Below are 10366 nucleotides of genomic sequence, written 5' to 3'. Positions count from 1 at the left end.
CATCCTTTTGCATCCTAGAACTTGTCTCAGCAGATTTGCTGCTGACAACAAGCTGAGTGGTATGACTGACACACCTGAAGGATGGGATGCCATCCAGAGGGACCTGGACAGGCTCAAGAAATGGGTCCATGGAATCTCATAAGGTTTAATAAGACTGAGTGCAAGGTGCTGCACCTGGGGCAGCCCCTGGTATCAATCCAGGCTGAGGGACGGACAGATGGACAGCAGCCCTGCTGAGAAGGACTTGGGGGTGCAGGTGGATGAGAGGCTGGACATGACCCAGCCATGGCACTCCCAGCCCAGAGAGCCAAAGGTGTCCTGGGCTGCATCCAAAGCAGCGTGGGCAGCAGGGAGGGAGGGGATTCTGCCCCTCTGCTCTGCTCCTGTGGGACCCCACCTGCAGGGCTGCATCCATGGAGCTGTTGTGGCTCTTCCATGAGGAAAGACCAAGAGAGCTGAGATTGTTCAGCCTGGAGAAGAGAAGGCTTAGGGTGACCCAGCTGCAGCCTTCCAGTACCTGAAGGGAGCCTACAAGAAAGAAAGATGGAGAGGGACCTTTTGTTAAAGAGCATGTGGTGACAGGATAAGGGGGAATGGCTTCAAACTGAAAGAGAACAGATTTAAATTAGGAAGAAATTTTCTGCTGTGAGAATGATGAGGCACTGGAACAGGTTGGCCGGAGAAGCTGTGGGTGCCCCATTCCTGGGAGTGAGTGTTTGAGATCAGGCTGGATGGGATTTTGAGCAACCTAGTCTAATGGAAGGTGTTCCTGATCATGGCAGAGGTGATGGATCTTCAAGGTTTTTTCCAACCCAAGCCATTCTGTGATCCTGTGATTCTATTATTCTGTGATTTTGTGATCTTACAAAGAGCCCATAGAAGTCATATGAATAATTGTATTTCAAGCTCTACAGCTGTTGCACAATTTTTGTTACATGTTCTTAAAGGTCCTCAAATAATGCTATAAGTAAGCCTAGGTAGGAATTTGTTTCTTTATATAAAAATATAAAAAATTTTATACTTTTTAGAATCTGAAAATTCAGCAGTTAATTCAGTTTGTTATTGGGAAAACAAACACTTAGATTCAAGCTGAAACTTCAAGTGGGGAATGAAGGGCAGAGACAGACTGAAATAATGTTTACTGGAATAAAATATAATGGTGTAGGGGCATCCCAGTTTACATCTGGGGCCTGAATAATGGAAAATGGGTCTTTCTTCTTGATTTGGTGATTATTTTCTTGGTTTGATTTATTTTAAGGTGAGTACGGGGAATTTTTTGTTTTCTTCATTGAAAACTGGCATTTAGTCAAGATTTTTTTTTCCAAAGTGGGCTAGAAAAAAACAAAAAAGAAAAAAAATAAAGTAAAGAACCCCCTTGTACTGGAAAGTTTTATGGGATGTGAAAATTATTTCCTGCTTAGCCTGAATAGTAAAACCTGGCAACATCTCCCCAGCTGTTTTTGAGTGTCTCCCTGGTGCTGGGAGTTGAACACATCAGAGGGAAATGAACGCAGCATGAGTAACATGATGAATATTCATGTCCTGGATGTGGGTCTGGGAGTCAGCCGAAGTAAGTTTATGCCAGATGTGATGGTTCAGCCCAGACGAAGGAGACTTTCAAAGAATCCTGTGGAAAATCTGTTGTGCTCCTACTGACTGAAAGAGTTCATACCTCTTCCAGCTGATGACTCAATAAAATGATTTTTGCTTTAAATTTACAAAGAACACAGCTGGGTTTAGTGTGTGTGTGCAAGCTTGTAGATGGGAATGAAAACAAGCAGAGAGCCCAAATAATTTTTTTTTTCGTTATTTGAGTGACTCTGAGGTGCTTTAGACATTTATGATGCTTTCTTTTTTTTCTGGTGCTAACACAGCTAGTGCTATTGGCAACTTCTAAATTCAAAACAAGCTTTTAACTTGCTTTCTTCACTACATCCTTGTTATTTACTGTTAACCTGTGAGTGTTTTCAAGCCAATAAACAGAATCTTAGCGAATGTGGAAACAGCCCAGTTGGCTGACCTCAAGCAGCTTCCTCATCTCAACATGTGCACAAAGACAGCCCTGAGCAGGGCTGGCAGCTCTTGAAACTGCAGAGCCTCCTCAGCTTTGCCTGGTGGAGCTCTGCCTTTCCCCTCTGCTAATCATTTCCTGCTGCCTCCACCCCTTCCAAGTGTGTGGGCCCAGAAAGTACTGGCAGTCCCTCAGTTCATTGTATGTCTGGGCTACATACTATTTACATTACAGTAGTTGCAAATTGCTCCAGTTTGGACCAGGACTTGTTCTTTTCATTTTGTTTGTTTTTTCCTTAAACATTGGACAAATAAGAATGAAAAGTTTTCAGTGTAAAGAGATCACAACTGTGATCACAACTGAGAGTGGCTATGACAACAAGATCCTGTGAAAAAGCAGGGAAGATAAAAATAAGGGAGAGCAAGTGACAAAGTACAAGTTTGACTTTGATCTCACACCTGCTCCTAATAGGTTTTTTTAACACCTAAATTTCTTAATTTTTAGCGTACTAAGCCACTATTTCTTATGAACTGATACCAACAATAATGCTGGAACAATTTGATGTGTGACACCATGAACTGTAAACAGAATTGAGAACTATGCTTCACCTTATAGTGCTGCCCATCACGTTATTCTTCTTACTCTTCCACAACTGAAAGAAAAACATTTGAGGAACTTATTCTGTGACCTGTCAAAGTGATCTCATGATCACTTTGTTAACACAAAGTGATCTCATGATCAAAGTGTTAACACTCCCATGAAGATAATGAAGATATCCACACAAAGATAATGAAAGGAGCCAGAGGAGATCCTGTTAGAGAATTTACCTTTATGATCATCTGCCCTCACAGATCATAATCCTTTCAGTCATGGATAAAGGATCAGAAAAATAAAAATGTGCCCCAAAATTTAGTGTATGGTGAAAAATTGGCATCTCCATAAAGACCTTGTTTTCCTCAATATGATATTCTACCTCATAGTGGTAACAATGCAGTTCAGCTTGGAAAAGCATGGGATATATCATTGTACAGAGGCTTTGCTAACCTTACTGGGATTGCTTTAGGATAAACTGAATAAGACTTCTAAGAACCCACTGGTCACTTATGATAACGGGATCAGAAGAGGAACAAAGAAAGTGTAGTGCTTCAATTAGCTGAAAACTTTGTACATGCATAGACACTGCAAGAAAAAAAAGAATTTATACTCTCACTACATGATAAAAATGCAATTTTCTCCTTGTATAATTAAGACTTACTGGGGTATATTAATATGCTAAAAAATTACAAGAAGGAATATCGATTGATCATTAAAGACAAGTGGAGGAAATGAGGAAAGGTGATTTGAAATCACCACATTAACCTGATGAGAAAAGGTTAGCAATGGAAAGGGCAATAAATATGGGGACTACAGTGAAGGAGGAGGCAAATCACTATGAATACCTGTCAAGAGGATGAAGCTTTATGTAAGCAGTCCATCAAAGAGACAGAGTCTGCTTTGGGGATTTTAGTCACCCACTTTGTCATTGGGAAAATAAACCAACATGATACAGAAAGGTGGTAATCCTGGATGTGCTGGAAGCAACGAGAAGGAAGAATTCAAGAAAAGGAAGGATGATAATAGATGAGAATAAAATCTTGTAGGAAAATTAGGTGAAAATCAATGTGAAAATTTTAAGTTCATGATCTTTAGAAAATAAGTGAAGGGAGTAGCAAAAATGCCAATGAAATTCTGACTTCATACATTCAGAGACCGGAAAATAGACCCCAAAAGAGACAAGAAAGAAAAAATAAACCAAAAAACAAACAAACAAAAGAAATCACCAAAAAAACCCCCACAAACAAACAACAATAACAACACCTAAGGAGAAACAGCACTTTCCTGAACAGGAAGGGCTTGGGCATGAGCTGCCTCAGCATGGAGAGAGAGTGACAAGCCTAGATGGAAACTTGCTGGTTAAAATCACCTTTTCAATAATCTCACACCTATGAGTGTCACAATAAGAAAGTGGAAACTAACCAGAGTAACGAGGATGAGTAGGAAAGAAGAGCACAGGCATGTGGTGACAAGAGAAGAAAGGGCTGTAAGGGATGAACAGAGAGATGTGAGTCACAGTCATTCAGTAACAAGATCAGGAGTAAGAAGATGATGAAAAGGTGACAGACGAATTAGGAAAACTGAAATGTTTAATCCCTTCATTGATAAGAGGCAATTGTAAATCTTGTAGATACCATCTTTAATCTCAGTAACACAGGAACGAGATCTCAGGTTAGAGCTGGGAAGGAGGAGTAGAGCAGAATATTTACAGAGTTGAATTGCTTTAGATGAACAAACATGGATGAAATTTGCCCTAGGGGACTGAGACAACTGGCTGAAACTGTCCCCGGGGACATTATTTGTTATCTTATGCAATATGAGGAGAGCAGGTGTGGGTCCTGAAGACCCACAGAAGACTGTAAAAGGCAAACTTTGAATCAGTTTTAGCTGGAAAATGAAAATAAATGTGACTCTAATGGTCACAACGGAACATTGCAACTGTTTCCCTAATATATTGGTATGTTTGCTATCATTTACAATCTAATTTAACTTGGATTCCTTTTTCACAAGGGCTGCTTTAACTCAAACAGAAATTACAGGAAAATCTGTAAAATCAAGTATGTAGAATGGAGAATTCTTTGTCTGGGAAACTATCAAATATTTGGGGTGTTGCAAAAGTGGAGAGAACAAAATCAGGGCAGTAAGTAAAAGCAAAGAGCTAATCATCCTGTCTCCATAGAAACTACAGTGTTGAAGTACAAGGTACATTTTAGGATATTTATTATTGTTTAATGCAAAGAAAAGGGTAGTGAAGGGTGATTCATCAGAGATGGCAATGGAGTGATTGGAATATGTGGGCTCAGAAATGATACCTAGCATTACCTCACCCTTTTAGAGCCCCTTTTGATCTTGCAGTTGGTGACTCCACTCTTCTCCAGATAAAACACAATAGTATTTTCTGTATCAGAAAACCTGAAGAAGATGGTAGATAAATGATAAATAATTTTCAGATTTTTGAAGATTAGATTTCTTCAAGTTTTTGGTACTTCTGAAATGCCAGGATAAAAATTTAAAAAGTCCTTAGAATAATCTCTGTTCCTGTTTCCTCAAAAAATTCTTTTTATTTTCTTTTTCAATTTTCTAAATTAGTTGTATTTTAAAATTGAGTTACTATAAGATTTCCTATTATAAACACTCATGTTTTGAAGTCCTATCTTTTCAGAATTAGCTGATTATTTACTTGTAGTCAACAGAAAATTAAAACCCAGATATCCTGTGAAATTACTTCTATACCACACAAAAAAAATAGAAGTGATTTGGGGTTTCAGATGTATGACAAGTAAAGCTTAAGCTGCAGAAATATAACTTGCTTGCTAGTTAGTGAAATGTATTTGAGCTTTTAGCTACATGCTATAAGTTTAAACACTCAAGTTCCACTCTTCTAAGAATGAGTCTTTGAAAAAATTAGTATTGCTCTGAAGGAACACATATTGCCTCCTCAGGATTTCCAAAAAGGCTACATTAATGCAGAGGAGTCATAGAAATGAGGGGGGCTTTATGGCAGCTATAATTGATCAGCAGAACATGTTTTCACTTTACAAACATTTCTACTCAACTCAAATCACCTTTTTCATTTTGTCCAGAAATTATGAAAGCGTTTTCAGAAAGTAGCTGGATTTTAATAAAAACGGTGTTTTGATTTCAAATTTTGAACATGCATAGTAAAATAATATTGATTTTAAGGAGTCCATTTTCCTGGTACTTTTGCCCATTTTGTTCAACATGTTTATTTTGCCATAAAAATATTTTCTTCAAATAAAGACAAATCCTATTCAAGGGACAACCCATTCTTTTGTTGTTTATTCATTTGACATTACCACATTTCTTAACAAGCAGTATCTGCATCTTTCTGGATGTTTTAGCATTTCCCTGATCTAAAAGTCATGGAAGCTGATGATCTTCCAAAAAGCAACTGGCTTCTGAAAGCCAGTGCTGGCAGCACAGCAGAGCACCATACAACACATGCCACCTGTGAGTGCAACTGAGAATGGCCCAGAAGTGATCTGCAGCTGGTCTGTACCTCTCTCCCACGCTGACTCGAAAGTTCCTGTATGTGTGTAGCCTTTTTCTGCTTGCAAACAGCAGGACTAACTTAGTCCTCTAAAGCAGAGAAGCAAATGTGGAGATCAGTGATAACAGCCCACACCCCCAGCCGTACATCTTCACCCAGCGTGTCCTCTGACAGCTCTTGGCTGCTCATCACTTGGGGGCTGGAAGTGATGTATAAAAAATTGGAAAGTTTCTTTTTTTCAGAAAGTGGCAGATGTTATCCTTTTTCAAACAAACTTATCAAGTTTCAAATTTTATCCTTTTTCAAACAAACTTTCAACTTATCCTTTTCCAATCATATCTTCCCCCAAACCAGGATGCTGTTTGTAGTCAAGGCATGGTTTAAATATGCCATCCAAATCCAACAAACCTCTTACTTTATATTTCACCTTTCAACTGCCACCTTTTGTTTCATAAGGTATTTCTCCATAACAGAGTTCACATAAAATGTTTTCTCTGGCTTAGGTAACTTTCCAAAGAGTTTTTTTCTTTAGTATTAAAACCTTCTTGTCTGATAAAGGCAAATGCAAAAATCTACAAGTTTGTGTGTCTTGCATTTCTTGTATGAATTTCCTTTGACTGATGTTTGTATGGCTTTATCTAATGTAAGCCAAAGGGGACAACTCCATTATGAGAGAAAACCAACAACTGTAGAAAGAGATAGGAGAGTCCTTCCAGCACTTTGCTTTGATTCATGAAAAAAGCTTAAATGCATACATGCTGATCTTGGAGATATTAGAAATATCTTATTTAAGTTCAAGGTATTGCTCCATATTCATAGGAAAAAAGTAAAAGAGAAATAACAGAGTTGCAAAACGCAAAATCAAATTTGTAACCAGAAGATCATCCTTTCCCCAACCATGGGCAATTTTCATTCACCTTAAAAAATGATATGCGTAAATTCCATATTCTCACAAAATTCCTGATGTCCTTTGTCAGAATGAGATAATCTATAGACAATGGCATTGTTGAAGACTCTGAAAGAGTCTGAAATTGCAAGAATTTTCAGGAGATGTAGGTATTTGTGACACCCCAGAGTGTTGCACCCTGGGGTGGCTTTAGGCAGAAAGACAAGCCCGAGGCTGTTCATAATACTGAGAGGGGGAAAGAGTGGTTTCAATTCTTCATCTTACCTGACAAGATAACCAGCATCTCACAAGAGCTGACCTGTGTTTTATTACTGAGCACCTGTTGCTAAGCCTCAGTTCCACAACTCCACGTAGAATATTAGGAACCTTGCTGCTTTCCAGCATAATTTATCATTCATATTCTGAATGCCTTTATCTGTTCATTTGGAGGATTATCCAGTGGGTGGAGGTAGGGAAAGTGTGAACAAAGATGATGCCTCCGAGTAGTGGGGAAATCATATTTGCCTACAACAGCAGCACAAGTCCTGTGGGGATGCTCCACTTAAGGGATGATGAGGGAGATAAAATATGTTTAAGATATATGACTAAGTAGGCCCTATTAGAAGAAGACCAACTCCAGAAACTGGCAGTCTTGTTATGAAGGCCTGCAAGGCCTCCACTCCTCACACATGCCACTATACCTTTTCCCTAAAGAAAGTCATTTGACACCTGTCCTTTGCAATGTTCTTTTTCTTGGATAAACTGATGCAAAGGTTGTGGGCTTGTTGGTCACTCACTCATTTAGACACACCATTGCACACGAAGTTTCCAATGGGCTGACAGGCAGCTTGGTTTGCATGGGCACCAAGAGGAAGTTTCCCAGCACAGCAGCTATCACCTCAAGAATCAGCCCTTGGAGGTGCCTTTCTCCCTGCACAGATCTCTGATATCAGTATAAGAGAGCCAGAGGTCTAATTTAGGCTGCCACAATCAACTTGGTTGGGCCAGGCCCTCACATCTCAAGCATCACAGTAATGAAATGACAGCTAAAGTGGTGAAGGAAAATCTGGGCTAAAACCTATTGAGCAGCAACTCAGTACTCACGTACTCTTAATAACCTATCACTTAATGAGTTGCCCAATTTTCTGGGAAGAGAGAAATCCCAGTGCCTTCCCATGAGTTTACACACTTTATAGAGTTACACAGTCTCTTGAACCTCTCTCTCCCAACAGCTAGAAGGTTCTCCTTGGAGGGAAAATATTCACTTTCAGCCCCTCTCTTAAGCATATTCAGTGCTTAAAATGTACTGTCAGTCCCCCACCTTTCCATAGATGTATCTGGGTGACATGTCACTATTCAGAACCGGTGATGAAGCCCTGCCTTCCTGCAGGTGGCTGAACACCTGCCTACCTCTGGGAGGTGGTGAATGAATTTCTTATTTTCTTTGGCTTGCACATGTGGATTTTTCTTTACCTATTAAACTGTCTTGATCTCAGCTCATGAGTTTTCTCACTTACTTTTCTGATTTTCTATTCCATCCCACTGAGGGAAGAGTGAGTGAGAGGCTGCGTGGTGCTCATACCCACCACAATTATGTATGGCTGTTGATGGTTTAAAAATGTTATTTACAAATAATCACACTCTGAATTATAGATAGAGGTAATCATCTACTTTGTAATAAAGTTAAAAAAAAAAGAAAAATGGAAATCAGCCTTACTTACATATCACCAAGCAAGGACTCAGGCTAACCACTGTGCAATATAATTTTAACTCATAACATTCACAAGAAGCCAACCACACTATCTTACGTGGCCATTTCTTACTTTTAAATATAGAGACAGATAAAGAGTCCAGCTTCTTCTTTTTTTAACCAATTAAATGAGTAAAATTCTTCAGCATAGTGTACATACAACCTTTCTGCTAAATGTCTTACACCTATTACAAACTTAGTTTTAAATTGTTGCTTTATTCATTTTCCTGAAATGTCTTTGCAGTTCATTTATGAGTCTGTTTAAATATATGACTATCCATAAAGTCAGCACAAGCATGGTGAAAAAGTGGAACCAAAGTTGTCACCGCATGAATTGACCATTCATTGATCATTCATTACATGAATTTGTGTTTGGTTTGGGGTTTTTTGTTTTGTTTTCTAACAAATATGCTTTGCGCTTGTCTTGTTTGTCTCATGGCTGTTGAGCCTTGAGGATACGTGAGTCATACTTTGATGACTTCTTTATTGCATCTGGGCAAAAATAATACTTTAAAAGTGAAAGGCTAGAAGAAAAAATGAACAAGGGTGGTTGGAAGAATGAAGAAGTGAAAAGACAGATATTGATAGATGTTGCCAAATGATCAGTGGTCTCAGCTGTTCTCAAAGTAAGTCCCATTCAAGAAAAAGATCTTGGTAACAGAAGGCAACATGAGACCATAGTCCAGACAGGAGCAGAAAGTGTAAAAATCATAATTGCTTTCTGTTCCTAAAGTAGAGGAGCAGCAGTAAACAAGGCTGAATATCAAAGAGATTTAGGATGGGAAGGAAAGCTGTGGCAGATCTTTGTTGCTTAGCACCATTGCCCAGCCAGGAAATTGCACCTGACGTTCACCTCTCTCACCAGGAGGCAGGAAGCTCCCACCTGCCAGGACGAGAGTCCATGAAAGGTCCTTGAGACAAGACAACATCAGTGACCTGTTTTGTGCTTTCCCACCACTCACAGGCAGAGAACTCTTTATCTGCTAAGTCCCTGAATGCTCTCTTGTGTGTCCCCGTCTTCTTGTTTCAGCATCAGCCTCCAAGGCTGGAGTTCATCTACTCTCTCCTTTCCTTTCATTGGCCTCCAGATGCCCTGATGATGGCCTCTTTGCACACCAGGGCAGTTTTAAAATTGCAAGGAATTAAATTCAAATTTCTCACACAATGGCAGGTGCACCCTTTCCTATTCTGCTGGTGGAAGAAGAGTAGCAGCTGCCCCACCAGAACAATAAAACTACTTTCCAGCTCTCCTTGACTGGCTGTCAGTGAACAGCCATGCATAAATATAATATATGGAGATCCCAGAGGTGGCATTTGTCATCTCTTATCAGCTCTGCTGCACACACCAGAATTTGATAGGACACTTAGAAGGATGATAAAAGCTACTATCAATCTGTCTAAGTAGAACCATTATGAGCAATAGTAACAATATCAATAGAATTATGGAAAATCAGCAGCTATATTATTTTAATGCTCATTTAATTATTCATTTTTAAAATCTTTCCTTCTTCTCCTTAAGATAAGGACAGCTAAGATAGCATATCTGAATCTTTATATTAACCTGGCATATTAATGTCTTTTTTTATGTCTGAAAAAAGCCCAAAATATCTTCTA

The sequence above is a fragment of the Melospiza melodia genome, chromosome 4 (genome assembly GCF_035770615.1).
Source record: "Melospiza melodia melodia isolate bMelMel2 chromosome 4, bMelMel2.pri, whole genome shotgun sequence".
Lineage (NCBI taxonomy): Eukaryota > Metazoa > Chordata > Aves > Passeriformes > Passerellidae > Melospiza > Melospiza melodia.
The sequence above is the reverse complement of the archived record's forward strand: the minus strand, read 5'-3'. Positions refer to the sequence as shown.